The 18,445-nt window shown below is 37.3% G+C and overlaps 1 pseudogene; it reads right to left on the reverse strand.

The window, feature by feature from the left end:
* Positions 1-2,352: 2,352 nt before the first annotated feature.
* LOC139179044 (olfactory receptor 4C16-like) lies at positions 2,353-16,074 on the reverse strand (annotated as a pseudogene).
* Positions 16,075-18,445: the final 2,371 nt, after the last annotated feature.

Consider the following 18,445-nt stretch of genomic DNA (forward strand, 5'->3'; position numbering starts at 1 on the left):
CACATTTCACTATGTAGATTTTCACTTAATCTCTGTGTACATGCTGTTGTGCATTTTATAACTGCCCTCCACAATGATATCAGGAACACTTTTGTTCATTTTTTAAAAATAATAAACCTCCAATTTTGGTGGGATGGAATAGAGGAAGTGTCACCTGACTAGCAGAAAGTAACCTGGGAAAATAATTTTTATGTAATTCAATGTATGTTTCATGTCTACTTTTTGTGGAACTTGATGGTCTTACTTATCTCTTTTCTCAGATGGTTGTAACTTCTACTCTGCTAAGTTACTTAGTTACCTACCACTCATATCAATGTTTCAAAAAACACGTGAAAATCTTTTACCAACTGGTATTTCCTGTCTGGTTCTTTCTGTCATGCTTTGACACATAATTTTATGATTTTTTCCTTAATTTGATGGGAATTTATAAGGAAAGGGAATATAATTTTAAGGGTAGCTCAGCACATTTAACAGAAATTTCTATTTTTTAAATATATATTTATTAGTTTTTTTCATATAATGACATATCAAGAGATCCAAAGGGAATAGAATGTCATAGCACAGATGACTTGTTTACTGTCATCTGTACTGTCATTAATCACAGATGTGATTAATAAAAACTGTGAAGGATTAGCCTTGAAATTCTCAGAATGTAAAAAAAAAAAAAAAAAATGTGTATAGAAAGATGCTAGAGTTCATTGCAGAATTCACAAGTTTCCATTTCCACACTGATCATTTTCTCAAAATAAAGAAAGAATATATACTTCTGGGTACAATGAAAGTAAAAGAAATTTAGTACTCATAATAATATTATTAGCTTGTAAATAGAAATAGAATTTCCAAATAAACAAAAATACTCATTTAATTTTCTATATGGGTAAAAATACAAATAATAAATCAGACAAATCAGAACATTTCTTAATGACCATGTAATTAGAGACTTCAGTGATAATGAATGATGAAAGAGGATATCCATCTCAACTGGATACATTTAATTTTCATCCAAATATCTCAGTCTTTCTTAAGTTACTTTACTTTCTATATAGTCTTAAAACTCATGAAAACAATTCATATATGTGGTATAACTATGTTTCAAAGCCTAAATATCCTCCTCTGGATTATAATGTTTTTTATTCAATTAACTTTTGTTTATAAATTCCCTACCATTGACTACATGTACATATTTCTTTAAAGCTCACATAAATATATCTTCCTTAATTTACAGCTTCTATGCTATAATCATAATAAAGTAATATTTAAACATACTATTATAATTGGTATGATTCAATAGAAAACTTAATAGATCCCTCAAAATAGAAGGAATCATTTTAATAGCAAAAAGTTTCTTTTTTTTTTTAAAGAATGTTAATATGAGTTCAACCCCAACAGTCAGACCTCCCTAAGGAAAAAACTACTACAAAAAAGTGAATTTTCTCATAATGTTCTGTCACTTTTCTAGAACAATTAGGCAAATATACAGAAAAAAATTTGAACTATAGCCCAAGAAAAAGAAGAGAGGTTTCCTAGATTAAATATTTTGTCTTTATAATATGTATATACTATTATTATTTGAAATGGCACCCCACTCCAGTACTCTTGCCTGGAAAATCCCATGGACGGAGGAGCCTGGTGGGCTGCAGTCCATGGGGTCACTAAGAGTCAGACACGACCGAGTGACTTCACTTTCACTTCTCACTTTCATGCATTGGAGAAGGAAATGGCAATCCACTCCGGTGTTCTTGCCTGGAGAATCCCAGGGATGGGGGAGCCTGGTAGGCTACTGTCTATGGGGTCGCACAGAGTCAGACATGACTGATGCAACTTAGCAGCAGCAGCAACAACTATTATTATTTGAACCTGGTGATTTATTCTGAAGTCAGTAAGAAGAACAAAGTTGAAGGTCCATGATCAGACATTTGATCACAGTATCTAATAAATAAACTCTTTGAGACAAAAGTATGTCAGGCTGTAGATAAAGCATATAGTGTAATGTTTTGTTTTTGTTTTTTTAATATATAGTGTAATGTTAAACAAAGAAATCCAGAAGTCAACACAAGGGAGGAAAACAGTAGATCAAAACTACAGCGATGTTAGAGAGACAAGAGAGGCAGAGACAGCAATGAATGATTAAGACCATGATCTTACATGACTGTGCATACCTGATGCTGTCAGTTCTACAAATATTTGACTCAATACTAACTAGCATGTGTGGTCACATTGCCCATTTTACTAAAGGAAGTAATCTTCACACTCTGAGTTAGGATTATATTAACTCCACAATAAGAGGATATTATTATCTATCAGGTTCTTTAAGATCAATCCAAACTACGAAGAAAACTTTGCAACTTCCATTCATTTTTTGTCATCTGAGACCAACTTCTTGCTCCATAACATCCTCATGGCATTTTTCACTTCTGAATTCCTCAGTGTATAAATCAGAGGGTTAAGCAAAGGTGTTCCAAGTGTGTAAAACACAGCTATCATCTTATCTATGGAGAAGGTGGTTGCAGGGCAAGTGTATATAAATATGCAAGGACCAAAGAACAAGATGACCACATGATGTGGGAGATGCAGGTGGAGAGGGCTTTTTTCCTCCCCTCAGCACTGTGGTTTCTAAGAGAATGAAAGGTGATAGAATAGGAGGACATCAGCATAACAAAACTCACTGTACAAATGGCCCCGCTGTTGGACACCAAGAGTAGGTTGGTCACATAGGTTTCTGTACAGGCAAGTTGTAACAAAGGCTGCAAGTCACATAGACAGTGATCAATCACATTGGGACCACAGAAAGGTAAACTCAGGGTCAGAAAAATCTGAGCTGAAGAATGCACTCAGGACCCCACCCAGGCCACAGCCACCAACACACCACAGACTTGATGACTCATGATGGTCATGTCATGCAGGGGCTTACAGATGGCCACATAGCAGTCAACAGTTTTGAGGATGAGGATGAAGATCTTCAGGCAGCCAAAGAAATGGAATGAAAAAATTTGTACTATGCACTCATTGAAAGAGATAATGGCATTCTTCAAAAGGGCATCAGCAATCATCCTAGGGGCTATGCATGTAGAGAAACAGGTATCAGATAAAGATAAATAGAAAAGGAAGAAATTTTCTATATAGAAACTTTTCTATAGCACTCTTCAAATACAACCATTTGTGTATTTTACATGATTCTCATTAATTTTGCCTAATGAATATTAAGAAATACAGCTCCATTATATTAACTTAATTACTGTATCCGTTGGCATTTTGGATATATTTTACTGCCTTTGGAAGTTCATAATATAAATGTTAAAATAACAGCCCAGTCTCATCCCCTAAAAAATGTCTCCATATATCAATGAGATATATATATATATATATATATATATATATATATATGTGTATGTATATATAAACATTTAGATAAGCAAATATAACAGTGATAGATATTTTATTAGTCTATAATATGATCCACTCCATTGAGCATTCTATTCCATATGTGACAGCTTAAAAAGAGGAAGATAAAACACTTATAATCTTTAAATATATTGTCCTTACTTTGAAACAACTTTATGATATTTAATACTTGACATACACTAATGGAGAGAAGTGAACTTCAATGGAGGGAAGTGAATGTTCTTCGGTGGCTGATAATATCACAAATATTTCCATTACCAGTTTTATTTTTTTCCCATTTCTGAAAACACCCTTCAAAAAATGAAAAGTTCCAGAGTTTACACATAAACTACTAGGGGTATTCACTCAATAGTTTATATATTTAAATTTCAAATGCTTTGCTTAAGCATTTTAGAACTGAGGTCCTTTGAAGAGATGTCAGCAGATAGTTCTTTTTGGGCCTAATCATGGTTGTAGTCCCCAGTAGAATTTGTTTTATCTGGGCACCTGGAATCTCCACATTACTGTAATAGAACAAATATTCAGAAGACAGAGGAACATATAATTTTAGTCAAGAGGAACAGTGGATAGTCAGTAACTGCCTATATTAAAATTGTTTTCTGTCTTTGCAAAATCAATCATTATTCAACTTTGAAACATCATTTCCTTCAATGAAGAGTTAGTATTTTTTCATGTGTGGAAAGAAATATTATTACTGACTTCACTTCATAGAACAAATCTTTCCTCTAGATTTTTATTGTCAATATGATGTTGAAAATAACACCATGTGCAAGTAAAAATATAAACTGAATATGAGAAATTTAAATATACTTTGGAAAACTTACCCCACTGCATTCATCCTCCATCCCACCCATATCTTTAGTGCATCATCTTGAAAGCTGTGAGCCACCAAAGCATGAACTGATAAACCAAATAGACAATGATCCTTATCTGTTATTTTTCTCCTCCTCAATAAATGTTCTTCCCCTTAAAGTAGTTGAATCATGTATTATCTTCCTGCAAATCAAAAACTCCTGCTGGGAAAGTGTCAAAGTTATTTAATATTTCTGAATTTTAGAAAATAATCTCTTTAGACCATGTAATTGTTGGCAAAGATCTTAAATGGTCAGGGAACTAAGCCTTGGCATTTCAGTCAGTGCGATAAACTCATCCCTTCCATATGGATTTGAATGAGTGATCCATCATGAAGTAGTTGTACTTGAAAATACAGTCGGTGATTGTGGCCACTCTTTTGAGTATATGGCTTCTGTTTTGCATGTTATCAATCTCTTTAAATTGTCTATTTCTAGAACAACCTTATTTATACATTAGGACATACACTTGTAAGATAAATTCAGAATCATAAATACATGTGCTTTTTAACATTATAAATACATGTGTGTATGTGTTAGTCACTCAGTCATGTCTGACTCTTTGCAAGTCCACGGACTGATGCCTCTGTCCATGGAAGTTTCCAGTCAAGAATACTGGAGTGGGTTGCCATACCCTTCCCTCGAGGATTTGTCCAACCTAATGATCAAACTCAGGTCCCCTGCCTTGCAGGCAGATTCTTTACCATCTGAGCCACCAGGGAAGCCCATAATACACATGATTAATCATTAACTTGCAAATAATTATGACTTTTTATCAAATATTCAATCCACAGTGTATTCAGTAGTCTCCTTCCCTCCTTCCCTGTAATTTTATCTCTAGATACTCTGTCCTGAAACTCAGGGCCCAACTGCTAAAGGTATCTATGGCTGGCTCAGGCAGAGGTTTGGCAGAAAACAGCTCGATTCTGTAGAGCACTCATCATTCAATTAAAAAACACTAATTTAAAAAAGTAATCTCTTGTGAAACCCATCAGCGATTGCTTTGAGGAAATTTTCCAGTTCTTTAAAGTTTCTTTTATAGCTTTTCTTATGCTATCACATACTATCCTTAAAATCAAAACTGTGCGAGCTTCCTTTAGCTTCATTCATAGAAAGAAACTCTTTGAAGTCTTCAGGATTTTGCTCTCCCCAGATTCAAACCCAATGCCTTGTAAAATGTACATGCTTAATAAGTATTTTTAAGCTGAACCTTCTTAGTTACTACTTGTAATAATTATCTAATTGTTTTAGTACTATTCTGATTAAAGGCACATTCACATTATTAATTTACTGTGGCCATCTGTATAGTATGTATGGTATGGTGAACAGGTATATGTGCTCCAAATTTATATGTGTGAAAAAACAAAATGAGATAAATTTTAAATAATTTAATCAGCTCCACAACCTGGAGTAGAACATGTACTCAGAACAGCACCACTTGGCCATGTAACATTTTAGGACTTTGGAATGCCTAAGGTGATCATCAGAGAAGGCAATGGCACCCCACTCCAGCACTCATGCCTGGAAAATCCCATGGACTGAGGAGCCTGGTAGGCTGCAGTCCATGGGTTCGCTAAGAGTCGGACACAACTGAGTGACTTCACTTTCACTTTTCACTTTCATGCATTGGAGGAGGAAATGGCAACCCACTCCAGTGTTTTTGCCTGGGAATCCCAGGGACGGGGGAGCCTGGTGGGCTGCCATCTATGGGATCGCACAGAGCTGGACATGACTGAAGCGACTTAGCAGCGGCAAGGTGATCATAGATCAAATTGCCAACATCAGCTGGATTATGGAAAAAGTAAGAGAGTTCCAGAAAAACATGTGTTCTGCTTTATTGACTATGCCAAAGCCTTTGACTGTGTGGATCACAATAAAATGTGGAAAATTCTGAAAGAGATGGGAATACCAGACCACCTGACCTGCCTCTTGAGAAATCTGTATGCAGGTCAGGAAGCAACAGTTAGAACTGGACATGGAACAACAGACTGGTGCCAAATAGGAAAAGGAGTTCGTCAAGGCTGTATATGTCACCCTGTTTATTTAACTTATATGCAGAGTACATCATGAGAAATGCTGGACTGGAAGAAACACAAGCTGGAATCAAGATTGCCAGGAGAAATATCAATAACCTCAGATATGCAGATGACCACCCTTATGGCAGAAAGTGAAGAGGAACTAAAAAGCTTCTTGATGAAGGTGAAAGTGGATAGTGAAAAAGTTGGCTTAAAGCTCAACATTCAGAAAATGAAGATCATGGCATCCGGTCCCATCACTTCATGGGAAATAGATGGGAAACCGTGGAAACAGTGTCAGACTTTATTTATTTGGGCTCCAAATCACTGCAGATGGTGACTGCAGCCATGAAATTAAAAGACACTTACTCCTTGGAAGGAAAGTTATGTCCAACCTAGATAGCATATTCAAAAGCAGAGACATTACTTTGCCAACAAAGGTCCGTCTAGTCAAGGCTATCGTTTTTCCTGTGGTCATATATGGAGAGTTGGACTGTGAAGAAAGCTGAGCACCAAAGAACTGATGCTTTTGAAGTGTGGTGTTGGAGAAGACTCTTGAGAGTCCCTTGGACCGCAAGGAGATCCAAACAGTCCATTCTGAAGGAGATCCAACCAGTCCATTCTGAAGATCAGCCCTGGGATTTCTTTGGAAGGAATGATGCTAAAACTGAAACTCCAGTATTTTGGCCACCTCATGGGAAGAGTTGGCTCATTTGAAAAGACTGTGATGCTGAGAGGGATTGGGGGCAGGAGAAGGGGATGACAGGCTGGATGGCATCACTGACTCGATGGATGTGAGTCTGAGTGAACTCCAGGAGTTGGTGATGGATAGGGAGGCCTGGCGTGCTGCGATTCATGGTGTTGCAAAGAATCGGACATGACTCAGAGACTGAACTGAACTGAAGATGATCATTGTGCTTTTTCTACACTTTTTACACGAATCCTTGTCCCTTCAAGAAAATAAGGACAGCCTTGATATTCTTCCTATCCTTCTAACATCGATGGATATTTTTCTATATGTCTCTCTGTATGACCATATGTCGACTTTTACCAGAAGTCAAATTCTCAAAGGTATCTGACACAAAGATGAGTTGTAATAATCTAGAGACAAAACTGCACTGATAAAACAGCATTACTTTATACTAACTACTGCAATTACTTTAAATTTTCAAACAAGTTTAGCCAATTTTAGAATGGTTAAGTATCTCAAAACAGTAAAAGAAAGCATGTTGAGCTGGGAGCTAAAATAGATGAGCTGCAAGAAAATCACAGAAAAGGTGATGAGAAAAAGAGAATGAAAGACAAGGTGTCATGTTTGATCCTTCTACCTGACAGGGTTGTGTGTGCATGCTGTAGCCTGCCAGCATCCTTTATCCACAGGGATTCTCCAGACAAGAATACTGGAGTAAGTTGCCATCCCCTCTTCAAGGGGATCTTCCCAAACCAGGGATCGAACCCAGGTCTCCCACATTGCAGGCAGATTCTTTATGGTCTGAGCCACCAGGGGAGCCCTTCAACTTGACCAATGTGTTTTATTGCAGAAGCCACAGGAAAACTTTGGTTTCCTTAGGACTGTCTTAAACTATACCACCCTCCCTGATTTGTTTATCTTTCACTTTTATCTTTAAGAAAATCTCGACATTAATTTAATTCTATGAAAAATGTACCTTTATCTGTGGGAATGTGAAAGGATCTACCCAGGTTCTTTATCCCTCAAAAGCCTAAATTAGAGAAAGATGGAAATTTCCCTCCCACATATATGGCATATTACCCTTCACCTTCATTATGCAGTTCTTAACCCCCACTTTATTATGTTTCCTCTGAACCTTCTGTCAGGTGTAGTTATCCACTGTTTCAAAATAAATCCAGATGCATGTCAACTATAAGTTATATTCTTAAAATATCATTGTAGAAACATGCAGAGAGTAACACTTTTCATCTGTGATATACAGCTTTCTATTTAAAGCTGTCTTTTGGATGTGGAGAAGTTGGCATTCTCCAAGAAGCTTATGCCACAGTCACTATCTGTATTAGTTTCTTCTTACTTCTTAAGGGGAAAAAGACATGTGGAAATATACTTTTAAATTTGCTAAATTATTCTGCATGATGCCTCTCTTATTACAATTATGTGAGTAGTCTGTCACTTACCTGTTAGAACCCTCTAAATTAGCATCAAGGCTTTCCATCCCTTTTTGAAAACAGCCTTTTCATGGAATGCTGAAAAAAATAGTACATTCTAAAGGGAATATTTTAAGACATAATGATGTTAGATATTAGCATCACAGAGAGTAGTATTCCCTAATGTTTCCCTTTCTTTGCTCATCAGAAACATCCCCAATGTTGTAATAAGTTTAAGTTTTGGTTTGTCCTCTGAGCCAGTAGAAGAGTAAATTGCCCCTCCTTATACTTAGGAACCAAGTATGAAAAAGGGTTTGAAGGCATTAGGTACCTCAGGCTGACCAAAGATACCAGGGGAAAAGAGGAAAATTCAAATGGATGGCAGGGAGGGTGACAGAAGAGAGGAAGAAGAAAAAAAAATTGACTTTGGTTAAAAAAAAAAAAAAAAAGGGGGGATCACCAAGAAGCTACTCTGCTCCACCCAGTGCTCTAGGGTGCCCCTATGTTTTTATTCTCTATCTCTTGTAAGCTATGTTTAATTACAATCTAGGGAAGGCATCATGGTGCTTGAAACAAGATTGTATTCTGTGTGCTAGAGCCTTCCTTCACCTAGAAACCACAGATCTGTAGCAAGTAGTCTGATGAGTGATATGTATGTGAGCACTGAGTATAAATTTCTCTCTTTTTTTATTCTTCTAATTCATATCCATTTGTTTTGCTAATTAATAAAGAGATACTTATTAAGGAAAACATCTTATTAAAATAATTTTATTCATTATTGAGAAAATTCACTATCTTTTTTTCCTAATAGAATTGCCAAAAATGTAGACTGGGAACTCCTGCCTAATTTTACCATAATGGAGACAGTCAGATTAAAAATGAAGTCAACAAATAAGTAAGCAGAACCAACCAATAGAGGAAACCCATTTTTATAATAAGTTTTCAACTGTAAAATTCATTCATTTCCAAACAATTTTACCATGTTTCATTTATTCTTTTTTTTAAATTTTATTTTATTTTTAAATTTTACATAATTGTATTAGTTTTGACAAATATCAAAATGAATCCACCACAGGTATACATGTGTTCCCCATCCTGAACCCTCCTCCCTCCTCCCTCCCCATACCATCCCTCTGGGTCATCCCAGTGCACCAGCCCCAAGCATCCAGTATCGTGCATCGAACCTGGACTGGCAACTCATTTCTTACATGATATTTTACATGTTTCAATGCCATTCTCCCAAATCTTCCCATCCTCTCCCTCTGCAACAGAGTCCATAAGACTGTTCTATACATCAGTGTCTCTTTTGCTGTCTCGTACACAGGGTTATTGTTACCATCTTTCTAAATTCCATATATATGCGTTAGTATACTGTATTTATGTTTTTCCTTCTGGCTTACTTCACTCTGTATAATAGGCTCCAGTTTCATCCACCTCATTTATTCTTTTTATGTTATTGTTTTTTTTTGTTCACATACACCAGTTCGGGTGTGTCGATTCAGACATGTCCAATTCTTTGCAACTCCTGTAGACTCTAGCCTGCCAGGCTCTTCCATCCATGGAATTTTCCAAGCAGGAATACTGGAGTGGGTTGCCATTTCCTACTCCATACTGCTTTTTTTCATTTATGTAAATAATAAAATGAATTCTAGTAAACTTACTACCATCTCAAGAACTAAAATATTACCCATAATTAAACATTTTAAACACTTTCCTATCTGCTGCCCACCTAATCTTAAAGATAAGAGGCATTTTAATTTTGTGCTAAAAATAAAACACTTTTATCAATATATATTTTCCCTGGCTTTGAATTTTACAGAACTTTACATCCTTTATGCAGACTTCTTGTAATTGCTTTTATTTTTTTCATCCAACAATACTATGTTTTATTTTGTTGTTGAATTTAGTTGTAAATTCATTTCCACTGGTATATCATACTCCATTGTGGGATTATTTCAAAATGTATTAATTCAATATCTAGTCAATAGATATTTGACTGACTACTATGAACAGTAATTATGAACATAAAAATGTTTCCTAGGAGTGCAATTAATAGGTTTCAGCATATGCCAGTATTCAGATTTACAAACTAATATAAATTTCAGTAAGGAGGAAGGAGATGCAATCTAGTTATGTGACAAAAAAAAAAGAAGACAAACAGAATATTTGTGAACAGAGCTGAAAACTCTCACATGATTCACAGAGAATCAAACAGAAGGGTGCTCTCTTCTGTGGTTGTTGTCTTAATTAAGAACACGGATAAAATTAAAATCCTCAAACAACCTGAATCCATAGTTTTCAATGCCAGCTTTAAAATGTCAATTCTTAACCTCCTTTTCCTTGTCATTTGTAAGATAATTTTTTCAACACTAATGTGATCCAGAGTCCTGTGAAGGAAAGATAGTTTATTTGAGACAGAAAGACTTATTCTTGTTTATTAAACATTATTAAAATATGTAATCTATACAATTAGATTAGAGGTTTATGACTATGTTTCTATCACTAAAGAACATATTTATAAAATTATTTCCATATTGCTGCATGCTTACATCAGTTAAAGACACCTTTTAGAATTTAGGAGGACAGGCATTATAATGAAAGATCTTAATTAGAGTATTACATAATATGAGTTCTTTATTCAACTGAATATGGCCTGGATTCAAAACCCTAGCCAAGTAGAATAATAAATTGTGTTGTTTAAATGATGAAGAGATCTATCATATTTACTTTCCCATTGATTTGTTAAAGAGCTCTATAAATAGACTAACTTCCAGGACTATGAATCCTAAGTAAATCTAGTACCCAGTACCATATAATGGCAAGCACTCTCCTCAAGTACTTTAAACTATGACAGATTCCTTACATTGAGAGATGGGCTCAAAAAATATGTATAACCTTTATTCTATCTCGTAATTTAGAAATTTAATATGAATTGGTGGGAATAGATGAAATTAATAGATGAATAGATGAAATCAGAGGATTTTCAGAGCAGTGAAAACACTCTGTATGTATGATACTATTGATATAATGATGGACACATATCATTATACTTTTCTCCAAATTCATGAAATATGCAACAACAAGAGAGAACCCTAAGGTAAACTATGGACTTTGGGTTATTATGTGTCAATGTAAGTTCATCATCTGTAACAAATTTGGAACAAATCAACTCTAGGAGAAGCTGATAATGGGAGATACTACATATGTGTAGGGGTAGGGGTATATGAAAAACCTATACATTCCTTTCAATTAAACTGTGAACCTAAAACTGTTCTTAAAAAAAAAAAAAAAGCCTTTATTAAAATCTAATCCAATGTACTTACTCACTGATGTAGAGGCTTCTACATGAAAATGCCAGGTATTTCTTTAGAGTGTAATTTCTTGGAGCTATGAGCTACACTGAGGTAAGGACTATGACATATTCTTTAGATCAGCCTTACTTAGAGATGCCTTGTGACTCCAGTCCCAGCCTTTGGCTCATGAAGCAGGGAAGGAAAAAGTGCATTCTCTGAGGTATGTGACAAACCGTGCTCACTGCCTCCTTCCAGTGCAGTCTCCGGCCTCCATGGACAATGTGCTGCTTTAATTACTTAGAACACATGGTGCCAAAGCGTCACCCACTTTAACAGGCACTTTGGTCTATCAGCTCCCCAGTGACAACTTCTTTTATCAACCAGTGATTTCTTGACAAGAAGCTTTGGACTTAATCCTACTATCGAGCTACTGAAAATGGCTCCTATACAGTTCAGTTCAATTCAGTTCAGTCGCTCAGTCATGTCAGACTCTTTGAGATCCCATGAATCTCAGCACACCAGGCCTCCCTGTCCATCACCAACTCCTGGAGTCCACCCAAACCGATGTCCATTGAGTCGGTGATGCCATCCAGCCATCTCATCCTCTGTCGTCCCCTTCTCCTCCCGCCCCCAATCCCTCCCAGCATCACAGTCTTTTCCAATGAGTCAACTCTTCGCATGAGGTGGCCAAAGTACTGGAGTTTCAGCTTTAGCATCATTCCTTCCAAAGTAATCCCAGGGTTGATCTCCTTCAGAATGGACTGGTTGGATCTCCTTGCAATCCAAGGGACTCTCAAGAGTCTTCTCCAACACCACACTTCAAAAGCATCAATTCTTCGGCGCTCAGCTTTCTTCACAGTCCAACTTTCATATCCATACATGACCACAGGAAAAACCATAGCCTTGACTAGATGAACCTTTGTCGGCAAAGTAATGTCTCTGGTTTTGAATATGCTATCTAGGTTGGACATAACTTTCCTTCCAAGGAGTAAGTGTCTTTTAATTTCATGGCTGCAGTCACCATATTCAGTGATTTTGGAGCCCCAAAAAAGAAAGTCTGACACTGTTTCCCCATCTATTTCCCATGAGGTGGTGGGGCCGGATACCATGATCTTCGTTTTCTGAATGTTGAGCTTTAAGCCAACTTTTTCACTTTCACTTTCATCAAGAGGCTTTTGAGTTCCTCTTCACTTTCTGCCTTAAGGGTGGTGTCATCTGCATATCTGAGGTTATTGATATTTCTCCCAACAATCTTGATTCCAGCTTGTGTTTCTTCCAGTCCAGTATTTCTCATGATGTACTCTGCATATAAGTTAAATAAGCAGGGTGACAATATACAGCCTTGACGAACTCCTTTTCCTATTTGGAACCAGTCTGTTGTTCCATGTCCAGTTCTAACTGTTGCTTCCTGACCTGCAAACAAATTTCCCAAGAGGCAGATCAGGTGGTCTGGTATTCCCATCTCTTTCAGAATTTTCCACAGTTTATTGTGATCCACACAGTCAAAGGCTTTGGCATAGTCAATAAAGCAGAAATAGATGTTTTTCTGGAACTCTCTTGCTTTTTCCATGATCCAGCGGATGTTGGCAATTTGATCTCTGGTTTCTCTGCCTTTTCTAAAACTAGCTTGAACATCAGGAAGTTCACAGTTCACATATTGCTGAAGCCTGGCTTGTAGAATTTTGAGCATTACTTTACTAGCGTGTGAGATGAGTGCAATTGTGTGGTAGTTTGAGCATTCTTTGGCATTGTGTTTCTTTGGGATTGGAATGAAAACTGACCTTTTCCAGTCCTGTGGCCACTGCTGAGTTTTCCAAATTTGCTGGCCTATTGAGTGCAGCACTTTCACAGCATCATCTTTCAGGATTTGAAATAGCTCCACTGAAATTCCATCACGTCCATTAGCTTTGTTCGTAGTGATGCTTTCTAAGGCCCACTTGACTTCACATTCCTGGATGTCTGGCTCTAGGTCAGTGATCGCATCATCGTGATTATCTGGGTCATGAAGGTCTTTTTTGTAGAGTTTTCTGTGTATTCTTGCCACCTCTTCTTAATTTCTGCTTCTGTTAGGTCTGTCCTTTATCGAGCCCATCTTTGCATGAAATGTTCCCTTGATATCTCTAATTTTCTTGAAGAGACCTCTAGTCTTTCCCATTCTGTTGTTTTCCTCTATTTCTTTGCATTGATTGCTGGGCAAGGCTTTCTTATCTCTTCTTGCTATTCTTTGGAACTCTGCATTCAGATGCTTATATCTTTCCTTTTCTCCTTTGCTTTTCACTTCTCTTCTTTTCACAGCTATTTGTAAGGCCTCCCCAGACAGCCATATTGCTTTTTTGCATTTCTTTTCCATGGGGATGGTCTTGATCCCTATCTCCTGTACAATGTCACTAACCTCATTCCATAGTTCATCAGGCACTCTATCTATCAGATCTAGGTCCTTAAATCTATTTCACACTTGCACTGTATAATCATAAGAGACTTGTATTAGGTCATACCTGACTGGTCTAGTGTTTTTCCCTATTTTCTTCAATTTAAGTCTGAATTTGGCAATAAAGAGTTCATGATCTGAGCCACAGTCAGCTCCTGGTCTTGTTTTTGTTAACTGTATAGAGCTTCTCCATCTTTGGCTGCAAAGAATATAATCAATCTGATTTCAATGTTGACCATCTGGTGATGTCCATGTGTAGAGCCTTCTCTTGTGTTGTTGGAAGAGGGTGTTTGTTATGACCAGTGCATTTTCTTGGCAAAATTCTATTAGTCTTTGCCCTGCTTCATTCCATATCCCAAAGCCACATTTGCCTGTTACTCCAGGTGTTTCTAGATTTCCTACTTTTGCATTCCAGTCCCCTATAATGAAAAGGACATCTTTTTTGGGTTTTTGAAGAAGGAAATGGTGAACCCACTACAGTATTCTTGCGTAGAGAATTCCATGGACTGAGGAGCCTGGTGGGCTAAAGTTCATGGGGTCTCAAAGAGTCAGACATGACTAAATGATTAATATCCCTGTTGGCTCAACTGATAAAGAATTCGCCTGCATTGTGGGAGACCTGGGTTTGATCCCTTGGTTGGGAAGATCCCCCGGAGAAGGGACCGGCCACCCACCCCAGTATTCTGGCCTGAAGAGTTCCATGGACTGTATAGTCCATGGGGTCGCAAAGAGTTGGATATGACTGACCGACTTTCACTTTCACTTTCAGAGTCGATATTATGTATCTTACATTGTGTGATAAACAGAGAATGATATAAGTTTTCTTGACTTCAGGGAGCTTATAGATCAACAAACATAGATAGTTAATAAAGATATTTATCCCATTGCTTGAAATAAATACACAAATATGAAAATTAATTAATATCTCTCTTAATTCATTTGGACTACAATTACATGACACCATAGTAGAAGGATTAAATAATAAACATTTTTCACAAGTTTAGTGGCTAGGAAATCCAAGATTAAGCTGCAGACAGACTTCATATCTGGTGAGTTCCCCTACCTCATTCATAGATGGCCATCTTTTCCCTGTGTTGTCACATGGCAGAAGGGTCTAAAGAATTCTCTAACATTTCTTCACAACAGTTTTATGACCTATTCATTGGGCAAAGGGCCCACCTCCAAATACTCCCACATTAAATAGGATTTAACTTATGCTTTTGGAGAGGGACAAAATCTTTAAGTCTATAGCAACATCCAAAAGTGAAGAAATAATTTACATATGTTCAAAAGAGTCTTTTGATGAAAGTGAAAGAGGAGAGTGAAAAAGCTGGCATAAAACCCAACACTCAAAAAAAAAAAAAAAATCATGGCATTCGGTCCCATCACTTCATGGCAAATAAATGGGGAAACAGTGACATACTTTACTTTATTGGGTTCCAAAATCACTGAGATAGTGACCGCAGCCATGAAATTAAAAGACATTTGCTCCTGGAAAGAATAGTTATGACAAACATATTAAAAAGCAGACACATTACTTTGCTGACAAAGTTCTGTATAATCATAGCTGTGATTTTTCTAGTAGTTATGTACAGACATGAGAGTTGGGCCATAAAGAAGGGTAGGCATTGAAGAATTGATGCTTTCAAACTGTGATGTTAGAGAAGACTCCTAAAAGTCTTGGACAGCAAGGAGATTCAATTTTGGTTTATGATCAATTTAGGAGTGGTGTCCGAGGTGAAGGAGGCATCTAATAAAGCCAAGTAGGTGAGAAAGAAGTACATGGGCACAGAAAGTGTAGGGCTGAGGGAGATGGTGATGACAATGAGCAGATGGGACAGAACAGTAGATTAAAAAAAAAAAATGAATAGAAAGACAATGAAGAGTATTTTCTGCAAGTGTGGATTCTGTGTGAGTCCCAGGAGAACAAATTCAGTCACATTCTTGGAACGGCTGAGGCCATCCATTCATCAAGTAATAGCTTCCTGGGGCCTGACTTATTTACAAAGTAACAAAGAATGATACCTGTTCATCACCAAAGGATCGTGGTCTGAACTTACAACAAAATAGTGCAGTCACTGTAACTGTAGAGTATGCCCTTGACACTTTGTCCCAGTGTTTGTTTCAATTTTTTCTTATTTCCTCCATAAAGCTTTCTATCTCTTCAGATACCTAGCACCAGTCACCTGTAAACCATCTGTAGGGCAAATTTGGTGTGTAATTTACTGAGAAAACACTGGACTGTCTACTTGAGAACTGAATTCTCCTTCTTGTTCTGATCCCATTAGACTTTACTGCATCATCTCAGTTCTTTGGGCCCTTCACTGTGTCCATGAGATTCAGTTCAGTTCAGTTCAGTTCAGTCGCTTAGTCGAGTCCGACTCTTTGAGACCCCATGAACCACAGCACGCCAAATCATAATTCTTAGATGTATTTTATAGGCTAAGAACTGCTGTTCACAGGTAAGAGTTATTCCCTTTTCCATGATGGAATTTCAGTTTGACATCTCATCTCCTAACTGTGGAAAGAAAAAACATGATGAAGAAATATTTGCAAAGCGGGGGAGTTTAGGGAAATATGTATAAGTCCTTGGTGAAACATCCTTTCTGGTACCTATAAGAACACATAAACTATTCAGTTGTGTTTCCTTACTGTCCCCCTAGAGTCATTGGGATAATGTCCTCAGTGCCTGAAACCTATCAGATGATGAGTAATTGTTTGGTATTAAATTGTCATTCTCCAAAAGTAAGGATATGCTTGTTTCCCCAAAGCATAAACTCAGCAGGAATTCAAATGTCCATGTCCTCCAGCTCTGTTGACCTATAATCTCTCCACTGTATGAGAAATAAATAAACATTTGAAGGAAACCTGCACTCCAGTTTAAGAGTTTCTGAATACTCTCCAGAGTAAGCATGAAAATATTTAAATGCCTCTAGAAAAGTGCATGTTATGGATATTTTACCTTAAAGATAATTTGGGTATATGTTAAAAGATTATTTTATTTTTCAAAATTCTTCTCTCTATATAATTTAATATACATATTCTGTATATTCATAGCTTCAGTGTGTGTGTGTGTGTGTGTGTGTGTGTGTGTGTGTGTGTGTTTGTGTTAGTTGCTCAGTTGTGTCCTATTCTTTGCAACTCCATGGACTGTAGCCTGCCAGACCTCAGGTTCCTCTGTCCATTATATTTTCCAGGCAAGAATACTGGAGTGCGTTGCCAACCCCTGCCATCCAGGGGATCTTCCCAAACTAGGGATTCAACCCATGTCTCCCACATTACAAGCAGATTCTTTACCATCTGAGCCAGCAGAGAAACCCATAATTTCAGTTCAGTTCAGGTCAGTTCAGTCGCTCAGTCATGTCCGACTCTTTGCAACCTCATGAATCACAGGACTCCAGGCCTCCCTGTCCATCACCAACTCTTGGAGTTCACACAAACTCATGTCCATCGAGTTGGTGATGCCATCCAGTCATCTCATCCTCTGTCGTCCCCTTCTCCTCCTGCCCCCAATCCCTCCCAGCATCAGAGTCTTTTCCAATGAGTTAACTCTTCGCATGAGGTGGCCAAAGTACTGGAGTTTCAGCTTCAGCATCAGTCCTTTCAACGAACACCCAGGACTGATTTCCTTTAGGATGGACTGGTTGGATCTCCTTGCAGTCCAAGGGACTCTCAAGAGTCTTCTCCAACACCACAGTTCAAAAGCATCGATTCTTTGGTGCTCAGCTTTCTTCAGAGTCCAACTCTCACATCCTTACATGACCACTGGAAAAACCATAGCCTTGACTAGACGGACCTTTGCTGACAAAGTACTATCTCTGCTTTTCAATATGCATAACTTCAGTAGATTTGGTTAAAAAAAAAAAAAAAAAAAAGCTCAATTCATATAGATGTTCAACACACAAATCTTTCAAGGAAAGGAAATACTTATTTTCAAGTGCTGTAAATAAAAATGTAATGTGAAGAAAAGAAATAATTTGCTAGGTAAGTTAGAAAGACAGGTAATGTACCATACATATAAGTGTATATGCACCAACTACCACAAACACATATAAAATCCATTACTTGCTATTTATTCCTACAAGTTCACTCAGTCAACAAATATTTACTGGAAACTTACTATGTATATTAATGTATGCTTATTCATACAAAGTCATAAATGGTGCTGCTCTTAAATGTCCTTAGTGCCTGACCTACCATTATCAAAAGGCAGCAGCTCACCCATCCACAGTAGGAACGACCCTCCCAGTCCTTTATGTTTCTACTATATGCATTTTCACGCCTTCTTCTACCATCTTCCAACAGCATCCATCATTCCTGTTTACAAGATAGTGCATG

Source organism: Bos indicus, chromosome 23 (genome assembly GCF_029378745.1).
Source record: "Bos indicus isolate NIAB-ARS_2022 breed Sahiwal x Tharparkar chromosome 23, NIAB-ARS_B.indTharparkar_mat_pri_1.0, whole genome shotgun sequence".
Classification (NCBI taxonomy): domain Eukaryota; kingdom Metazoa; phylum Chordata; class Mammalia; order Artiodactyla; family Bovidae; genus Bos; species Bos indicus.